The sequence below is a fragment of the Rattus norvegicus genome, chromosome 18, assembly GCF_036323735.1.
Source record: "Rattus norvegicus strain BN/NHsdMcwi chromosome 18, GRCr8, whole genome shotgun sequence".
NCBI lineage: Eukaryota > Metazoa > Chordata > Mammalia > Rodentia > Muridae > Rattus > Rattus norvegicus.
The window spans coordinates 71597637-71617607 of record NC_086036.1 but is presented as its reverse complement, the minus strand read 5'-3'; the positions used below and the strand labels follow the sequence as shown (position 1 = coordinate 71617607).

Below are 19971 nucleotides of genomic sequence, written 5' to 3'. Positions count from 1 at the left end.
GTGTGTGTGTCTGTCTGTCTGTCTCTGTGTGTGTGTTTGTGTGTGTGTGTGTGTCTGTCTGTCTCTGTGTGTGTGTGTGTCTGTGTGTGTGTGTGTGTGTGTGTGTGTGTGTGTGTGTGTGTAGGCCTGAGGTGATGTTTGGTGTCTTCATTGCTTTCTATTTTGTATATCGAGTCCAGGGCTCTCACTAAACCAAGGGCTCATTGAGTCAGGTAGTCTGGCTAGCCAGCTTGCTCCAAGAAAGGTAGGAGGTGTCTCCACTTCTGGTGCACTGGGATTACAGGCAAGCCACCATACCCAGCCAGCTTTTTACTTAGGTCCTAGGGATCTGAACTCTGGTTCTCACACTTGGGTAGCAAGCCCTTTACTCATTGGGCCCTCTTCCTGGCTCTTTCTTACCTTCCACCTGCCTTTCCCCCTCCAGATTCCTCTAGAGCAAAGGCAACCTGTTACATTCTTTCCCTTGGTAAGTAATGCACTGTGTATCCCCAAGAGAGAAACACTTGCATCTTTAGCAAAACCACGAAGCCAGTGTCACACTCAACCACATCATTAGTTCTTTAGTTTCATATAATACATAGACTACTCATTTGGGTAATGTTACAGGTTGACTCCTTCAAATCATTGCTCTGTTGACAGAGTTATGCTGAACGGATTACTGGAAGGTAGGCTTGGTTAAAGGGCGTGAATGACAGGGGACATATTAAGGGTTTCTTTTTGTCCCTGGATTCCCATGCACCCACCTCCTGGCTACCAGGAAATGAGCAACTTTCCTCAGACGTTCCTTTGCACTGCCATGTTTCTGGCCTGTTACAGACCGGAAAGCAATACAGCAAGCCAGGTGATCAACAGTGAACTTTTCCTCAGGTTTGTTTCCTCAGGTCATAGCAGTAACAACGTGACAAAATACGGGCACTGACTTGGCAGCTAGCGGGTGACCCCCAGCCCTTCCCATACCTCCATTGTTAGGTGATGTTCAGACAGCCAGTGTTCAAGCTGCCACTTGATGAGGAGAAGCCAACTTTGAGGCTGGAATTCAGGCACCATCACACTCACAAGAGTCAGCCTAACTAGGGAATTTATCAGTTCTCAGTCTTGCTTTTTCCCACAAGAAGTATCTTATATCTTAACTTTTGAGTATTTTTAGATTTCCAAACATTGAGCAGAAAATACAGAGAGTTCCCCCCCCCCACCAAATTCTCCCTCACCAGACCTCACTGTTTTGCCTAGTGTTAGCATTGTATGCTTAAGTGTTTATTGAAGTCAATGAGTCAAGATTAATACATTTTTAACTAGCACCCAGAGTTTACATTAAACTCCACGTCTGGTGTCATATGTTCCACGGACCTTGGCAAGTGTATAATAATAGCTATTCGCCATTACAATGTATAAGATAGTTTCACTGCCTTAAAAACAAATGACTATGTATTGTATATAAATATGCACAATCTTACAATACTTGGGACCTAAACCGACCATAGATACTTTTACTGGTTCATAGCTTTGTCTTTTCTAGAAATTCCTGTCATCAGAACTACGTAGTATGGAGGTTTTCTGGCTTGGTGCTTTTCTCTTTTTGACATATTTTTTAGGCCACTCCATGTGTTTTGGTGATCTGACCACTCACTTCTCACTGGCGCTCGCCCCATCGCTGGTTGTACTATAGCTTGTTTATGCATTCATCCGCTGAGAGACACCTCGTTGCTTCCAAGTTTGGGCACTCATATACAAAGGTGCTACAAACATCTGTGTGTAGGTTTTTGTGTGGATGTAAAATTTCAACTTATTTAGGAAAATACCAAGGAACGTGGGCTAGTGGGCTGTAAGGTGTGTTTCCTTCTGTAAGGATCTGCCAGCTCTGGTACGATGGTTCAGTGGGTAAAGGCTCTTGATCACTGAGACTTACACTGTGGAAGGCAAAAACCAACTGGTTTTTCCTCCTCTTAGATCACACACACACACACACACACACACACACACACACACACACGGGGGCGGGGAGGGAGAAGGAGAGGGATTGAGAGAGAAACTACATTAAAAATATTTTAAAAGAAGTGGCTAAATTATTCTCCAAAGTGGCTGGAAATTTTTGAGTAGGTGGAAAGTCTCGTCTTAGTTTTAAAGTCACTCTAACTTGGGCCTGTGACATTGGCAGTGAATTGGAATTCTTAATCAAAAAGTCCGAAGAACATGTCCGTCTAGCTCCACGCCACCATTGGCTCTTGGGAGATATTAGGGTGTCATGTACACCACACAGATCCCTGGTTCTCTCCTATCCCAGCTCTCAACATTTGTAGGATCTAAGAGCTGGCTTGGCCCCTGACGATCCTATTAGAGAGTCTCCTGTGGCCTCATCTCCCTAACCTCCGTAAAGCACTTGTCTAATCATCGTTCACACCTGTCGTTGGCATGACTCTGCGATTTGTGATTTCATCAGGATTAAGGGTGTCTGTTTGACAGTGGGGTCTGTAAATCCCTTCCTAGTTGGAACCCTCAAATGCCAAAGCGAGCAAATATTCCACGCTGCCATTAGCCTGCAATCAAAAGCATTTTAGCAACTTGATTTGGCTCCATGCTGAGCAGTAGACGTGTTCTGCAGACGCTATATATACATCATATTGTTATAGATTAATTCACACTTCGAGTGATTGGAGAAAGCTCATCACAGAAGAGGATAATTCAGTGAATCCTCCCATAAAGCAAATAATTCCATTACGGGGATAATCACCCTTAAATCTAGTTCCCGATGGGAATGAAATGCTTAAATATCGAAGGTTTTAATTTTTCTAGATTCGGAGCTGGGGATTTAGCTCAGTGGTAGAGCGCTTACCTAGGAAGCGCAAGGCCCTGGGTTCGGTCCCCAGCTCCGAAAAAAAGAACCAAAAAAAATTTTTTTTTCTAGATTCTAGCTGGATGTTTGGTTATATTTGGTTCCTTTGTGCCCCTTTAAGATTTCAGTCATTCTGTTCATTGTTTGTTACTGCCAGAAAAAAAAGGCATAAAAAAGTTTTGAAAGACACAACTGCATTATTGAAGATTGTCCAGTCCGCTGATAAGAAAGCCTTCCTCTAAACCAAGAAATTATTGTTTCCTCGATTCCTAGCTTCAGGGATATCAGTGATTATTGTATTACAGATCGGTTTACAGATCTGTAAAAATGGGAATGGCAAGCCTAGAGAGATAGCTCGGAGGCTAAGAACATATAATGACGCACTCATCCAGGGGATCCTGGCAGTTCACAGCATCCATGTCTCCTTTATCTGCCTTTATCTCCTGCTCTGCTGGGTCCACTTCCCTTCCTAGCCTGTCCTGATCTGTACTCACATGCACAGAGCCCCACAAAGGCACGTACATGCATAATAATAGTAATAGTAATAATAGTGAATAAATCTTTAAAAACAGTAAAAACAGGGACCTAGAGAGAGGGCTGAGCCCTTAAGAGCAGTTAGCTGCTTTTCCTGAGGATCCAGGTTCAATTCTCAGCACCCACATGTCAACTCACAACGAACTGTAATTCCAGTCCTAGGGAAGTTGATGCTTACTGGCTTCCATAGGCATCAGGCATGCACATGGTGTATGTGCGGGCAAAACGCCAACACATAAAATAAAATAATAGTAATAAATTAAAATTCTTAAATGGGAATGATAATGGTGCATATTCTCGAAGTTGATTTGGTGATCGAGATAATAACAATGCCTACCACAGCCAACAGCCATTATAGATATTAGCATCGGTGTTATCAGGAGATGGTGTTAGCCAGGCTCCCCTCTTCAAGAATGCCTGCCAGTCATACACTGGGCTGTCTCCTAGTCGGGGAACGAATGAAAGCGTAGATGAGAGTGTGGAAACACCTTTGCGCTGTTGTGAAACGGTGTGAAACAGTGGAAAGCAGAATGACATGTCCTCGGAGCGCTAAAAATTACCACTGCACCCAGCAAGTCACCTGAGTAGACATCCTCTAAAGGAAAAGTCCGTGCATTCAGGTTGAAGCCTACCATTGCCCAGAGAGCCTTCTGAGCTTGGCACTGCCCAGAGAGCCTTCTGAGCTTGGCACATAATGGAGGACTCCCTTCATTGGCAGGCTTCCCCTTCTCTATTCTTGCCTGGGGAGTTCAAACCCCGCCCCATCTCTGCCTACAGAATGTCATGTAACTTTGGTTAAGATTACAGGTTCAACTTCCTTTCTCCAGATAAGAACCCATTCAGCTAGCACCTGAGATTCCTGAAACGCTAATGTGGCATCTCGGTACCTCAAGCCTTCAGCCAATGGCCTTTGCCTATCCTGGATGGTCCTACCTCTAGTTCCCCAAATTATATAAGCCTCGAATCACCCCCAAACAAAAGTTGATCAGCTTCCCTGCAGCTGGTCCTGGGGCTTCTTCTTCCTGGTGTGTGCATACTCACAGGGCTTACCGAACCTCTACTCCCTTTGCCCACATGGACCCATATTCGACAATGATCCCCAAAAGCAGGGAGGGTCACAACCCCCGAAAGATCTGAAAGAGCTATTTGTAGACCCGTGTTTAGAGCAGCCTGTCTGTTGCATCCAATTAGCAATGTAAATCGAACCAATACATACGTGTTATTAAACAAAGAATCTTTCATCACGTGTCCTTTCATGTACTTGCTTTAGCAAAACGTTCTTTCACCTATGTCTGCTTCTAGTCTCTCACCTGTGTCCACTTCAGGCAAACACTCCTTCATGTGTTTGCCCCAGCAAAACATAGGCACTCACGCATGCATGCATACATGCATGCACGCATGCGCATGCACACACACATACACACATGCACACACGCACACATGCATACATATATACACACATACATATACACACACATATACACATACACGCACACACATACACACATACACACATTCACACACATACACACATACATGCATACACACAGGCACACATGCATACACACATACATACACACATACTCACACATACATACATACATACATACATACATACACACATGATAGTAATCACCAGCCTTGAAGAGCAAATACACGTGACGTGTTAAAACATGGATGAAGCTTGAGCTTCATATTATTAGGCTAAGCAAAATAAGGCAGGAGCAGAAAGGCAAACACTATATGGCTCTGCTATCAAGGACATCTAAAGATATGGATGATGTCATAGAGAAGGGGCACAGAGTGGTGCCTGCCAGGCGGTCCAGGAAAGGGGAGTGGAAGAATTAGTATTACTCGGGGACTTGTGAGGAAGAGGAGGCACAGTGGATGACTTTAAGGAAACAGAGTCTTGAAGACAGCAGAAATGAGCTCACAGGGACTGTGGCAGCATGAATGACACCTGCACAGGTCAAGCCAGATGGGTTCCCTGAGAGGGAAGGGAATATGGGCTCCCACCCCTAACCAAGGAGCTATCTGCAATTGAAACAGTTGGGAAAGGAAAAGTGGGTTTTCTCCCATCTAGACCCCAGGAGTATTCTAACCACCCCGAAGGACAGGAACCGTGGCCAGGAGGAGTGGCCAACGCAAAGCAAACCCAATGGCGTTTTTGTAGACTTTTTGGATCGTTTTGCTTTGTTTTGGCATTTTTATTTTGTTTTGTTTTATTTTGTTTTGATTTTCATATTTTGTGTAGGTTTTGTGTGGTGTTTCTTGTTTTTGTCTGTTTTGAGAGAGAACGAGGGGAAACATGATCAAAATAAATTGTATGATTTTTTTTTTCAATTAAGAAATTGGTATTAAACCGGTACAGTCTTGGTTTTACAAGATTGAGAGTCCTGGGGAAGATGACAGTGAGGTCTGTCACTTAATGCCATTGATCTGTGACTTAAAAATGGCCAAGATGGCTCAGGCCTGGTTGCACATGCTTTTAATCGCCGCACTCGGGAGACAGAGGGAGGAGAATCAATGCGTGTTTGAGGCCTGTCCGGCTGACATAGTGAGTTCCAGACCAGTAGAGCCACATAGTAAGGCCCCATCTTAAATAAATAAATAAATAAACAAACAAACAAACAAACAAACAAATGTGGGGGAAAAGAAAGAAAGGAAAAGGAAAAAAAGGCTGAGATTGTACATTTTATGTTAAGTGAATTCTACCATAATTTTTAGGGGAAAGGAGGAGTAAAAATAATACGATTCCAATATTAGGAATTATCTAGGTATGTATGTGTCTAGGAAGTGGGGCCAATGAGGTGAAAGTGATCGTAGGAATGGAAAGCCAGAGTGTAGACACATGGGACATTTTCACGTGGGAGTAGCTTCCCCCCCTTCTCCCCTCCCAGCCCCTGACAGGCTGATGCTTGGGGGGCGGGTACTAATATTTCCCAAGGATCCCTCCGCTAATTCCGAGGCCTAGTGGCTTATAAGCAGAAGTTAAGACCAGCACCTGGGTAACCACAGTTCCCAAAGCAGGCCCTGCCCAAAGAGCTTCATCCAAAAATTACAGCCCAGCTGATAACAGGAGAAGCGCTCCATGGTGCTAGACTAGCAATTAAGTTAGAAGGTGATTATTAGTCTGCTCCGGCAGGAAGATCACATCTGACTACCCTAAGTATCCCAAGACTCAGAGTCCTTCTAGAAAGAGAATAACCTGAAACTAAATTAATGGCATTTTCTACCAATTACAGATGCCCTCCCGTCACTATACTGTCGTCATGGCAACAAGCCCACTGAAAGGGTACCTTTGATGAGGCCTGAAGAAAAGGCTTCAAATCTTATCTCCGTGTCAGACCAAATTTGTTTTCTAGGAGTGGGGAGGGGACCAGTGTTGGTGTCCCAGTCAGAGGATGTAGGCTGGCTAAGCACTCAGACACAACTATGAAAACAAGAGCCCATCTTCTTCACTGGTCCCGTGTCCTGGGGCAGTCTCCCAGTTTGGTCAGCCAAAAGGCATTTCTCCTTGTTTTTCTGAAAATTCCTTTTACTTCTCCTAACTAGAACCCGGTGACCTCCAGATCAGTGTCCACCCAGTGGCTCATACAGAAGTCCCCTCGAGGGTTTCACACGCCCTTCAATTCAGCTCCACGAAAAGCAGCCGGTTCCCACAAAGGTGTTTAGTGCTGAGCAACGTGGGAACAGGCTGATGCCGGAGTAATGTTCCAGGAGAGCTGCTACTGAGGCAGAACTCCACCAATCAGATCAGAGGCTGCTTATACCGTATAAGCTACTTGAAAAAGCCGCGCATCCTATCTTCGAGAAAGGGTTCATCTCGTAAGGCGCCCTTGGTGTGAATTTCTATTTTGTATAGCAGCTACCCCTGAGGACTGGGAAAGCTGCTGCTAGCCCTTTCTGGGAAGAGTACGGGATAAACATCTGATAACCCACAGTGTTGGAAAAGTAACACGTAACACGGTTGGGGTCAGCCTGTGTCTCTCCTGTGAAAGGACAGGGAAAGCCAGCAGTCACTTCTCGTGTGGAACCCCCAGAGGTGAGGTAAGTAAGGGAGTGGATGAGAGGTCCTGTGTTCTCAGGTCAGGTCCAGATGGGATCTTGTACACTAGGCTTGTACACTAGCACTGTGTGGTTTAATTGTCCCTTGACATAATTGTCCCAAACTCTGTTTTCCTCTTCCTGGGTCAGAGAATACAGCTCAAATTGACCATATTTTTTTCCCCTTCCCATAAAGTTAGGTAAGATAACAGCCAGGTGTGGTGGCACATGCCTTTAGTCCCAGTGCTTGAGAGGCAAAGGCAATTGGGTCTCTGTGAGTTCAAGGCCAGCCTGGAGTTCTAGGACATAGTGAGTTCTAGGCGGTATAGTGAGAGACGCCGTCACAAAGAACCAAAAGAAAAATACTCAAACACAGCCATAAAAACAAAGATGAAGGCTAGCTTACTATGCAAATGTGCCTTACACAAATTCTCCAGACTTTAATGCTTTAACAACCATCTTATGTAACCTGTGATTTCCCTATTTTATAGAGGACACAAACTCAGAGTAATTCAGTTTGCCCGAAGTCAAGTGGCTACAGAGATTTGGCTCCTGGTCTGCCTGCCTCCTGAGTCCAGCCTTGAACCCACTGCACGTCACTAACATGACAAACTTAATTCTGCCTCCTTCCCTGAGTATGTACCCTCCCCCTGACAATTCCCAGACACGGCTCCTGCTGGCTGCCCCTGGAAAAGCCGCCCACGCACCATTCCATAGCATCCTTCTCAACCCCAGCCATTCAGGTGCCAAGGCCTGTCCTGTCCAGGCTGTGCCTTGACACCTCCAACCTTGACACAGTATCTTTTCCCCCCTTCTTTTTAATAATTTTAAAATGAAATTTTATTTATCATCGTTGTATGTGCACGATACACCTGTGTATGTGCATGGTAGTGGAGATTAGCAGGCAACTTTGTGGAGTCAGATCTCTCCTACCTTTTGGGGGCATCTAGGGTTCGACAGAACAAGTTGTCAAACTTGCATGCCAAGTGCTTTATCAGACGAGCGTCTTACTGGCTCCGCTCTGGCTTTGAGAGGCACCTTTCACCCAAACAACCACTCTGTCTATAGTAAATTCTTGTTCTTAATTTGATTCCTCCTATCCCCCGATGCTGGGGCTAGAATCTAGGTTTTGGTGCATGTTAGGCAAATGTTAGTTCACTGAATTATACCCCCACCCTGAATTTGAATCCTATACTGCCATTTCTTTTTGAAGTGTCTCACATCTTCTGAACTGTGAAGTTCCTTAAGCCTAGATTAATGCACATTTCAATGTGTCATTGTCGTTCTTTATGTCTTAGAACAAACATGCACTAGATGCTAAAAATTGTCATTCAAATAATTCTTCAGGGATTGTCTACAAAGACTGTAGTAACACAGACAACATCTTTTTAATTTTATTACAAGAGTAAAATAGGATGCAAACTGCATACACAGGGACATTTCAACTACTGTTATTACGCAGCAAAGTACTTGTTTAATAAGGAGCCCTTTGGGGAGGTATATGCTTGTAATCCCACTAGGAAGGCAAAGCAGACAGATGAAGCATTCAGGACCATCCTTGGATGCATAGCTTTTGGACTCTAGATTTACACACACACAAACATGCACACACACAAACACGTGCACACACAGGCACGCATGCATGCACGCATGCACGTGTATATACACATGTACGACATAAAAGCAGACTATTTGAGGTAGGAGTGGACAGGTGGAATCGTGGAGAGGAGATGAGAAATGGTAATTGGCAGGGATGATGAGCAGAGCACAATTATACTTATGTATGAAAAACTTCACAAGGCTCACTGTTTCATATGCAAATTAATTCTTATGTGTATGTGCATGGGAACCTGTGTGCATGTATGCTATGTGCGGGTTCCCACAGAGACCAGAAGAGAGAGTTCGATCCTCTGGATATGGATGCAGGCAGGTGTGAGCCCCTCAGCTGGGTGCACCAATCCAAACTAGGATCCTCTGGAAGAACAGTAAGCGCTCTTAACCGATGGACCATACCCTCAGCCCATTTATATGTAAATTAAAAAACCCCTAATTTTGAAAGTTATTTAAAAACATTTATTTCATCTTTAGAACATCATTTAAAATGTTTTATCTTGGTGGACATATTAAATAGAGAAAGGAAGGAAGGCAGGCAGGAAAGTAGGAAGGTGGAGACAAACATGTTTTTAAAGAATTATCTAATATATATATATATATATATATCATATATATATTATAGTAGCTGTCTTCAGACACCAGAAGAGGGCAATGGACCCCATTACAGATGGTTATGAGCCACCATGTGGTTGCTGGGAATTGAACTCAGGAGCTCTGGAAGAGCAGCCAGGTCTCTTAACCACAGAGCCATCTCTCCAGCCCAGAGGCAAACATTTTTAATGGCACCTGACCTTTCTTCCGGCTGTTGAGCTGTTGGTATAGGTGACCCAGGATCGCCACTCTTGACAGACCTCACACCACTGTGGTCTCAGGAGAGAATAAAGAGACCTTATTGTAAGTGTGCCAGCGAAGACGGATGATACGCTGTGGTTTCGTGTAGCTGAACCTGACGTTTTGAGATGTGGGATGGACCTAAGCTCGCTGGCCCTGTTCACAGCTCCTACAGACCGCCAGCTTCCTACCTGTTATGGAACTCGGTATTTTAATCTGTTTAGTTAATAAATTGGTTATTGTTCTCTGAAAAGTATTAGAGGTGTGGAAGGTTTGAAGCGAAGTTGCTTCGAAGACGAAGCTCAGAGTAAAGCATTAGTGGACAGGACGTGTAAACCGGTTGAAGGGAGATATACCACCTATGACTTAAAGAGAAAGGGGAGTTTTGGGAGAAGATAGCTGCTGGTTGAACTCGTGTCTGTACCTATGTAACCTGACACAAAGCTATGGAGATCACAATATAGATGCAGAGACCAGGGAGCCAGGGAGTGAGAGTGAGGGACCAGGCTGTTCTGGGCAGCTTCCCTTCATCCTCTCTCCCTCATCTTCTGCCTTCCCTCGATGAGCACTTCTTTGGCTTCCTTTTATTGGGCCAGACCACCTTGGCCACAGGCCTTGACTTAAGGAGCTATCAGCAGTGGACAGTTCTTCAGTCTTTTCCCTAAAATTCTTGCAGGAAGAAATTGGGTTGGCTCAATTCGATGGAGCCCGGTCAACCTAGCCACTGGATCAGGTATACACCTCTGGTTTAATTAGCCTTGGCTACCCTTCCAAGGGGACAATAATTCCCTTTCTTTTGAGTAACCTGGCAAACAAAAAAAGAGACACTATCTTTTACAGGGATGCATCTGTCTACTTTCCCCCAATCCCTCATCAAGGCCAAGCACAGAAGTTCACATCACTGACCTGAGATCTGACCTTTAACTCTCAGGGCCCTGAGAAAGGTCTGTTGATTCCTGTTGTCCTCGAATCTTACCAGGCAAAGTCTGCTTGCTTTATTTCCGTTTGGGCTCCTTCAAGCCCTTCTTGCAGGTTGAAATTTCTTCCAGGATGAAAATTCAGCCTCTTGGCTACTTAATTCTACCGCCCCTTTTGCCAAAAGATTGCAAACTTCTTAAAGGGAGATAATCTCAGAGATCAGATCCAGTGGTGTCGTCTTACAGATATAAGAACCGAGGCCCAGAGGAAGGCAGTGTCACACAGTGAGCGGGGGTCAGGTGGTACCCAGAACCTCTCAGGCACCTTGCCATGACTTCTGCAGAGCCCGTTCCCAATAAACACTCCTTGATTTACCTAATTTTCTTTTTTTACTTTGGCTCCTCTCAAGTTCACAGTTCTTTGCTCATGCCCCCCTCTCAACCGATGGCCGCCTCTGGGATCGATTTGCATCTTCTTTCCCATCAAGGATGGTCTTTGGGGTTGTGTAATGGGAGCCGAGATGAGGCAGGAGTGAAATTCAACCTGGGTCTATCAAGTCTGTATCTCTCTAGGCCAACACCACCACAACACAGAACAGACACCAGAAGACACCTTCCTTCTGTGGGGCTAGCAGTCACCACAGTACACAGTGAAGCCACTCCAGCTCCCACCAAATGCCATTGTTTTTGCTGTGTTCCCAGGCAAGTGCTACCCCCCTGTCAAGCGGGGCTTCTGTTGACTTCCTTCCAGTGAGAAAGTACGAGTGGCTGTGGTTCCATTTTCCTCTCTTTTTTGACCATTGTAGCCCCTTGGATCTTTAGTTCACAGGAAGTCACCTTATATGAGTGGCAGATTGGGAGTGGTGTGGGGGGAGCTTCATTCCTTTCCTGGGCATCAAGATGGACTCTCAACTCCTGAAGGCAGCCATCTTCTCCAGCAGAGCCTTTTCTGGCTTCCCAGTGGTCCTCAACCAGTGTGAGGGAGCTGAAAGAGAAGATCTGCTATAAAGTGCTTGCTTAGCATGTATGAGGCCCTATGTGTACTCCTAGCACTGCAAAATAAGTAAATTTGCAAATACATAAATCTGAGGTCTGCTGGGGGTAACATCTCTCCTGGAAAGGCTATGGAGAGAGCTGAGAGGAGGACTGGGAGGAGACAAGATGTAGATTTCTTTTACTAGCATTTTTTTTAAGATTTATTATTTATTTTACATATGTGAGTAAAGACAGACACTGTGGCTGTCTTCAGACAGGGACGTCGGATCCCATTACCGATGGTTGTTGAGCCACCATGTGGTTGCTGGGAATTGAACTCAGGACCTCTGAAGGGGCAGTTGGTGCTCTAAACCGCTGAGCCATCTCTCCAGCCTTTACTAGCTAGCATCTTGTTGTAAACAAAAACAAACAACATCTCCCAAAAATTGCAAAAAAAAACACCAAAACTGCCTCAGTCGAGCAGTTTCCCAATAGTAAGTTATTTCTCTAGGGTTCCTCACTCAGACACTCTTCTGGCTTCAGCTTGCAGGTGAATGCTGGGTCGACCATAAGACTGGGAAGGAAGGTCTTGTGCAAGCCGGCAAGTCAGGCCTTCACTCTGGGCATTTCTATGTGGAGGATACACAAGGCCTCCTTCCCAAAGTCCCCAACCCAAGCAACAAGGCTTGTCTCCAGAGGCTACTTTAGAGAGCTCTCCCCCGGAATCCTGTGGGTTGGAGAAGAGAATGCAGATAGGGCCTGAAGGGGGTTAGTAACAATCTAGTAGTTGGGAGCGAGCAGGGATCTGGGAATTGAGAATACAGCAATCAGGAAGTAATCTGATGGCCACCCATGCAGGGTCTCTTGGCACTGCCCACTCTCCAAGGGGAAACAGGCTTGCACAAGAAGAGTCAGGATGGGGGCTTTCAGAACAGAAAGAACATAGACAGACCTCAGTCAGCAGATGGGGAAAGCACAGAAATCGGCCAAAGTTCCTTGAAGACAAAAGAACCTATTTCCCATTTTAGGATGAGGTCAGGATTCCTTCCCACTAGGTCAGCTCTGCTGGCTTGTATCTACAAAGAGAAAAAAAAAATACACAGTCATCCTTACAGACTAGAAAGAGCTCAGTACAGGATAGAAACTCAATCACATAGCCATTTTCCTTGGGATAGATCCACATAAAGAATGGATCACCACTGGTTCCTGTAAGGTCAAAGTTGTTGCATGAGCTCCTCAAGGTTATCCTGTCTAGAAATTAAATTAGTGACCCATGGTCACAGCCACAGAGGGCAATGCCAGTATTCAGGAGTTAGGTGGACTAAGTTCCCTCTGCTGTGTTCAGTCATGGTGCAAACTCCACGGAGCCTCCACAAGTACTTTGTGTGCATGTGCTCTTTTCTGCAGACTGTTCAGCCTCTCCTCACCTCTGAAAGGTGAGGAGACTTACAACCAGGGCAAGGACCAAACCAGACAGTTCGTTCTCAGTTGCTTTGTAGGTGGTGTGCCTGTCACTGGATGTGCAAAACATCCTGGCAGCAAGGTAAGGGACACAGAATTGACTGAAAGGATAGACTCTGATACTATTAGTTGATATTTTGTAAGCCCAAGAAATTGTCCAGATGTTAGAGCATAAAATTAACTCACTGCTGAATCAATGAGGCACACTGCTAAGGACAAGCCCCCAGGAAGTCAGGTTAGCTTGTGTTCCGTAGGTAATGAAGATAGATAGATAGATAGATAGATAGATAGATAGATAGATAGATAGATAGATAGATAGACGTAAGAGAGAGGGGGAGAGGTGTGTGTATGAGAGAGGTGTGTGTGTGTGTGTGTGTGTAAGAGAGAGGGGTGTGTGTATGTGTGAGAGAGAGGTGTGTGTATGAGAGAGAGAGAGGTGTATGTGTGAGAGAGGTGTGTGTGTATGTGTGTATGCGAGAAAGAGAGATGTGTGTGTAAGAGAGGGAGGGAGAGAGAGGGGTGTGTGTATGTGTAAGGAGAGAGAGAGAGAGAGAGAGAGAGAGAGAGAGAGAGAGAGAGAGAGAGCGAGCGCCTGAGTCCTTTGGTTTTGGTTCAAAAGTCATCCACAGGAGGTGAACATGCATTCTGTTTTGCTTTCCATCAGTGGCCTGGTTCATTCAGTACTCAGAACTCACTGCAAAACAAAATCCCATCCATCACCCCAGGCCCACTCCAAACCCCACTTCTTCTAGCAAACTGTCCTAGGGTCCTTCTGCCCTCTAGACTCACTTTCTAGCCATTCCTTTCTTTAGGCACCCCACCCCCCAGCAACATAGCTGGAGTTGCAGAATTAGCTCTCTTGTCTTGAATCTAGAGCCTTTCATAGCCTTAATAGATGCCTGCACCTCGAAAAAAAAAAAACCTTAGTAACTCTTCATTCAAGTACCAGGTCCCCCAGGAAGCTTTCCCAACCCCATCCTGGTTCCATGGCGATTTGGACTGGTCCCTGTATCAAGTGCTCACTTATTCCCTCTATTCTTTCACAGCCTGTGGCCCTCCCACATGATTGAGCTCCTGGAGGGCACAGACTGAGGGCCTTAGAGCTCCCTGCATGTCCAGATGTGCTCATTAGCTGTTTACAAATTAATCCCTCGAAGGATTTCTTCAGCAGGTCTGTTCCAGCACCTCCAATATGCACCTGACTCCACTGCTTGGTGAGACATGCAACATCTTATATTTCTCCTGGAGGCTTCTGCGCTAACCTCAGTTTTAACCAAAACAGCGGAGATCAAGTGATGACCGAATTATCCACTGCATCGAATTCTTCCGGCCAGTGTCCCAGCTTTTAGCATGGCCAAGGGAAAATTAATTGGTCACAAAGTGCATATCTAATTACAACATCCCGCCCCTGCCAGAGCGCTGCACAAACGTTAATTATAACATATGAATCTCAATAACCGACGGTGGCACTTAATGCCGCATTAATAACGCCACTTGCGCCCACCCCCACCCCCCAACATCGCTCCCCAGAGCATACACTACGCTTTCTCTTATCGGCCATTGGGACAGACTTTTTGCACTAAGCGCCGAAGTCCTTATCCTCACAGCCTGCCTGATTCTAAAACCAAGTGTTTCTCTGCAAGCCCAGACGTTGCCTTCGCTCTCAGTTCTGTCCCCCATCAGCAGAAGGCCCCGCTAGTGCAAGAGGTCACTGGAGGGGGGGTATCGGCTTAGCAACACTGGTCTGTCAGGGCAGTTCAGGCGGTATCCCCGGCGTCCCCCTAGGTTCCCAGCTCTCTAGGGCCCGCCATCCTAGGAAAGAAAGGCGAACTACATTACCCAGCAGGCTCGCGGTCTCCCTCTTTCCTTTCAAGTCTTTGCACGTGGCCGGAGGGGGAGGCGGGGCCCGGACGTCACTCTCCTACATTCTCTTTCCCTGTGTCAGTACAGGGATCATTTTTTTCCTTCCTCTACTCCCTCCCTCTGCCTGCCCCTCCCTCCCTGTCTCCCTTCCCTCCCTCCCTCCCCTCTCGACTGGGTCGGTCCGCTGAGGTGCCGGATCCCCTCACTGCTGGGACGCGCCGAACTCCCAGCAGGAGTCCGCTCTTTGGAGCCTGGTCCCTCCCTTCCCCTTCCCTGCCCCCTTCCCCCACCCCCGACGCGGGCTCCGCGCAGCGGCCAGAGGAACCCCGAGGTGAGCATCCCTTGTCCTCCCTCCTCTTTTAGTCACCTCGACTTGCGGGTGGATTCGGGGACCCGGGAGGAGGGCTACGTGACGTGCTCTCGATTATAGATAAATCCGGGGAAACCGCTCCAAACAATTCTCCCCCTTCCCCCTCCTAGTGCTTTAGTCAGCCGGGTGTCCGCACCCATCCTTAGTCCCCTCCTCTGGGTCTAGTGGGTACCGCACTCTCCGATCTCGCCCTCTCCCAGGGTTTGTCCTGTAGTGGGCCCAGCTCCCTGCGAGGTGGGGACCGTGACACCAGAGCTCCGGAACCCAGAAGGGTTCCTGGGGGGACGCGCGTCTGGAGCCCCACTCTCGTTGGGAGCCGCGCAGTGTAGCCGATGTCTGGTGCCGGGTTCCGACCAGCGGGGAGGAAGCTCGCGAGCAAGATTCCTTTCCCTTTTGTTTTGGAGCCTCGTTTGCTGCAACGAGCAGTTGCTCCAGCGCCTGGCAAACTTGCAGCTGTTCCGACCGCGCGCTGCGCCGAGGTCGGAGCGCGGCTGGGGAGGCGGCTGCGGGCGCGGCTGCAGCACTCCGGGTTGAGGGAGGGAACCCGCGAGTGTGTGTCCACGCGGCCCTTCCCTGCCGTGCCGACCGCCGTCCCCGCGAGCTTGGGGACGTCTGTGAATGGCTCTCGTCTAGACAGGCAGCAGACCCCTCCCTTCGTCCCCGGTGAGCCCGCGGGCCGCGGAGGGCGCGGCGGATAGGAGCGGTGGAGGGAGCCTCGGAGGAGCCATTGCAGTGGCGGCTTTGGCCGTTCTACGCCGTGGTGATTCTGCCGGCTTTAAGAATGACCGATCATTCCTGTGGCCTCGGAGTAATGGGGCCTCGGGGGTAGATACGCCCTGCAGAGCTGGGGTTAAGTTGACAGGTTCGGAGAAGCCGGTTCTTTCTGACCTGTAACCCGAGGGCTGTGGAGTGGGCTGACGAGGGGAACTAGCTAGTGATGGTCACAGGCGCGGGTTTTAGGGGGAGATGGGAGCGATGGCTTGGCTGAAGTGGATGTTTGGGGATTCGGAGGGCGGAGTGCGGGTTCCTGGATGCCACAGGAGGAGGCGTCCCCAGGACCGGGTATCCGGGCTGGTTGTTTGTTGTCATTAAAAGACAATCCGGGATTCAAACCCTGAACTCGGCAGCCCCGATGTTGCAGAGTTCTCAGGGTAGGGGCCAGGGGGCGTGTGAGCTGGGAGGGGGGCGCGGCTTTTAGAGGGGAGGGATCGGTGGCTGTGCCCTGAGTGTCCCCACCAGGAGGGAGGCGTTGCCTCCCCCGCCCAACTCTGTGTGTGTGTGTGTGTGTGTGTGTGTGTGTGTGTGTGTGTGTGTGTGTACACAGCCTGGGTTTGGAGGGGGCGGCATAGTGGAGAACAGCGTGGGGTGGATGCCTCCTGGGATTGGACCAGCTAGCCCCAAATGGTGTGAGTAGGGTTGTCTCTTCTGTGCGTCCACGCTTGGGTTCCCAAGGAATCCTTAGGCTGGCGCCGGGGAAGACCTTAGGGTGGCTTGGGCTCTCTGGCAACCTGGGAGTCCCAAGCTCTGTGTGGCCCTCCCTCTACGTTTCTCTCGTCGCCTCCCTCTCCTCCCTGCCCCCCCCCCCCAGCCCAGTGACTGGCTGCCCACCCTGCGGACTGGGAGGATCCACCCGAGCTCTGGTGCCCCCCCCCACCAGCGCGAGTAAGCGGTGCTTAGGATCCTTGACCCTAGCACGGAGACTCCCGGTGTTGCTCCTGCCTGCGCATTTCCTTAGCTGGCTTCCCAGATCCTAGAGAGAATCCACGCTTTCCGCCATCCCTCCCTGCTCTCAGTTCTTCAATTGAGAACCAAAGCCTGCCGGGCAGACCCTGTCTGCCTCTGCCCGCAGGCCTGCGGGATCACAGGCCACTGCCTACCCCGCCCTCCCGGCTGTCATTTCTGAAGCTCCGAGATTATCCTTCTCTGGCTAGGGGCCCCTGCACCGTCCGGACACCTCAGGAGTGGCAGGCTCGGGTGTTGGGAGCCTCCCCAGGTCGAAAGTGACACAGCTTAAGCACCGCCTCTGCTTGGAGGGAGGTGCGGCAGAGCACTGGGAGGAGCAATGGGCTGTCCTGCTGGGTTCCTCTTGGCCCTGCGTAGGGGCTGGGCCCAAACCTCTGGAATCTCGGTTCCTAACAGCCCGTGGTCCGTGGAAGGACACCTCTAGGACTTTAAAAGAACCCAATTGTATAGGAACAGATTGCCCTCAACAGACGCTAGATAGTGGCAGGATATTCTCGGGTGGCCCGAGAAAAGTCCTCTGAGTATGTGAAACAGGACTCTGTTGATAGCAATAGGCTAAGCGATGTGTCCAGTACCTATCCTGGTGAGGATAGTAATGTGCAAGGCTTTCTGGGTATCCTGCAGCCGAGGTGGGTAGATTGCTAAAACGAGAATGTGTCTCAATGAATTTACAGAGCGGGGTTTCCCCACCATACAGTACAGTTATTAAGGGGCTCCTGGGAGGTAGGGAAGGACTAATCCCACTGTACAGATGAGGACACCGAGGCTAAGGAAGTGATGTCACTTGCCTGTGGCCTTTCATTAGGTAAAGGACAGCTTTCTTCCTCTAGTGTTTCCTCTTTGCATACCATTGCTCTTTATTTTTAAGGCAGGGGCTCCCCAGTGTTGCCTGGTCTACCTCCACCTCCTCAATGCTGGGAAATTAGGAGTGCACTTAGTACCCACAGCTTTTTATTTAAACAGTGATTTTTATTTTTATTTTTGAGGGTGGGTTCTTGGTACCTTGGGAAGTAGATAATTTACCCCGAAAAAGTTTGCCTGGTACATATTCCTTGTCAAAATACTTTTGTTGTTGTTGTTGCTGCTGCTGCTTTGAGACAGGGTCTCACTACTTAGCCTTGGTTAGTCTCCCTACGTAGACCAAGCTGGCCTCGAACTCACCTGCCTCTGGGGTCCTAGGATTAAAGGTGCATACCACCTTGCTTAGATTTCATCAAAGTAAATAACAATGAATGACGAAAACAGCTACTATAAACCACAGGCCTCTATCACTCATCTAATAGATTGATGTTTATGAGTACATGCCAGCTATGGGTGTACCTATTCCGTATTATCATATAATAAGCACATAGGGTCCATATACACTTGTTCATGGAGTTCTTGGTGATTCCAAGATGTGTTGTTTGCATAGGTTTCTGTTTGTCTGTTTTGAAACAGGATAGCCTAGGCTGTACTTATATAGCCCAGGCTGGTTGGTCTTGAACTTACAGCAACATTTCTTCTTCAACCTCCCAAGTGCTGCTACAAAGATTTATTCTTTACTGTGTTCAGTCTCATTAAATTGAAAATGTAACCCCATGTCTTCCTTCTTGTCTCAAGATGGTCAAGCCTATGAACCTTGAAAGCATCTGTACACATCTGTGTGAGTGCCTCTACGTTGGGCAAATGAAGGTTCTCAGACATGGGCTTGGTTGTATGTGTGGGGAGGGGGTTTAAGGTTGGCAAACTCATCAGAAAACCGACCTACCCACTCATTCACAAATGTGGATTGGGCGCCTTTGACTTTGCGTGTCTTAAAGTACATATAAGAGGAACTAACAGCTGGTTCCCGCTATGTGACAGAGCAGCAGTTCTCAAACTGTGCATTACCACCCCTTCCACAGGGGTTACCTACCACAGTCAGAAAACACACGTATTTATGCTACGGTTTATAACTGTGACAAGGATTACAATTATGAAGTAACAATGGAATAATGTTACGGTCGAGGGTCATCACCACATGAAGAACTGTATGAAAAGGTCGCAGCCTTAAGAAGGTCGACAGCCACCGTGCTAGACTCTAAAACTGTCTTAGCTGTTGTTGTGGACATGAGGGTTTCAGTTTTTCTCTCTCTCTCTCTCTCTCTCTTTCTCTCTCTCTCTCTCTCTCTCTCTCTCTCTCTCTCTCTGGAGCTGAGGAATGAACACAGGGCCTTGCACTTGCTAGGCAAGCGCTCTACCACTGAGCTAAATCCCCAACCCCAGGGTTTCAGTTTCTCAAACGCTTGTGATGGACTCACAGAGGTTACACAATCCGTGTTGGTTTGGGTACACGAAGGTGGTACAGCAGGAATGGTTACATCATACTGCAAGAATAGAGTCCCGAGGAGGTGACCAATCATCAATATATAATACTCATCCTGGGGCTTAATCAGTGTCACATATGTTGGTTGCCAGGCCCCATACTGCTTTGTATCTTAGAGCAAAGGAGGAGGGAAGCAGAGGTAGGAAGGTCCTCGTGTCTCTGTTACCTGAACTGCAGTCTATTTGGAATCTCTGGAGTAGATCCAGAGTGATGTCCTTCTGCAGGAGCTGGGCAGCCGATGGAGATGTACCCTGAAGTCAACCAGCAGGTTCCTCTGAGACCAAGGCACTGTGAAGATGTTCTTTTTACCCCTACCTCGAGCTCTAATGTGCCGTGACTCAGAGAGAAGCTGTGGTTTTGGTCAAGGTCTCACCAGACCCTGCAGGGCTTCCAGATCTGCGTATGTTAGTACGAGGCTGTCTAGTCCCAGATTCACTTGCGA

General features: G+C 47.8%; 1 protein-coding gene and 1 long non-coding RNA gene across 12 annotated transcripts in view; one reads left to right on the top strand and one right to left on the bottom strand.

Moving 5' to 3' along the window:
* The window catches only part of LOC102548225 (uncharacterized), a 34374-nt gene extending 19190 nt beyond the window's left edge, over positions 1-15184 (bottom strand). Inside the window, exons 1-3 of one of the 4 annotated variants that reach the window (XR_005496117.2) lie at positions 15049-15184; positions 12701-12824; positions 10763-11758 (exon numbers count right to left, since the gene is read on the bottom strand). This is a non-coding gene — a long non-coding RNA (uncharacterized LOC102548225). The other 3 variants (XR_597051.4, XR_005496115.2, XR_005496116.2) reach the window with 3 other exon arrangements.
* Positions 15115-19971, top strand: part of Ctif (cap binding complex dependent translation initiation factor) — a 271272-nt gene continuing 266415 nt past the window's right edge. For 2 of the 8 annotated variants that reach the window (XM_063277493.1, NM_001108891.2), the window contains exon 1: positions 15116-15403. The gene's annotated coding sequence lies outside the window, so the exon portion shown is untranslated. Of the gene's footprint in view, positions 15404-19971 lie in introns of all 8 variants that reach the window. The other 6 variants (XM_039097006.2, XM_039097010.2, XM_039097004.2 and 3 more) reach the window with 5 other exon arrangements.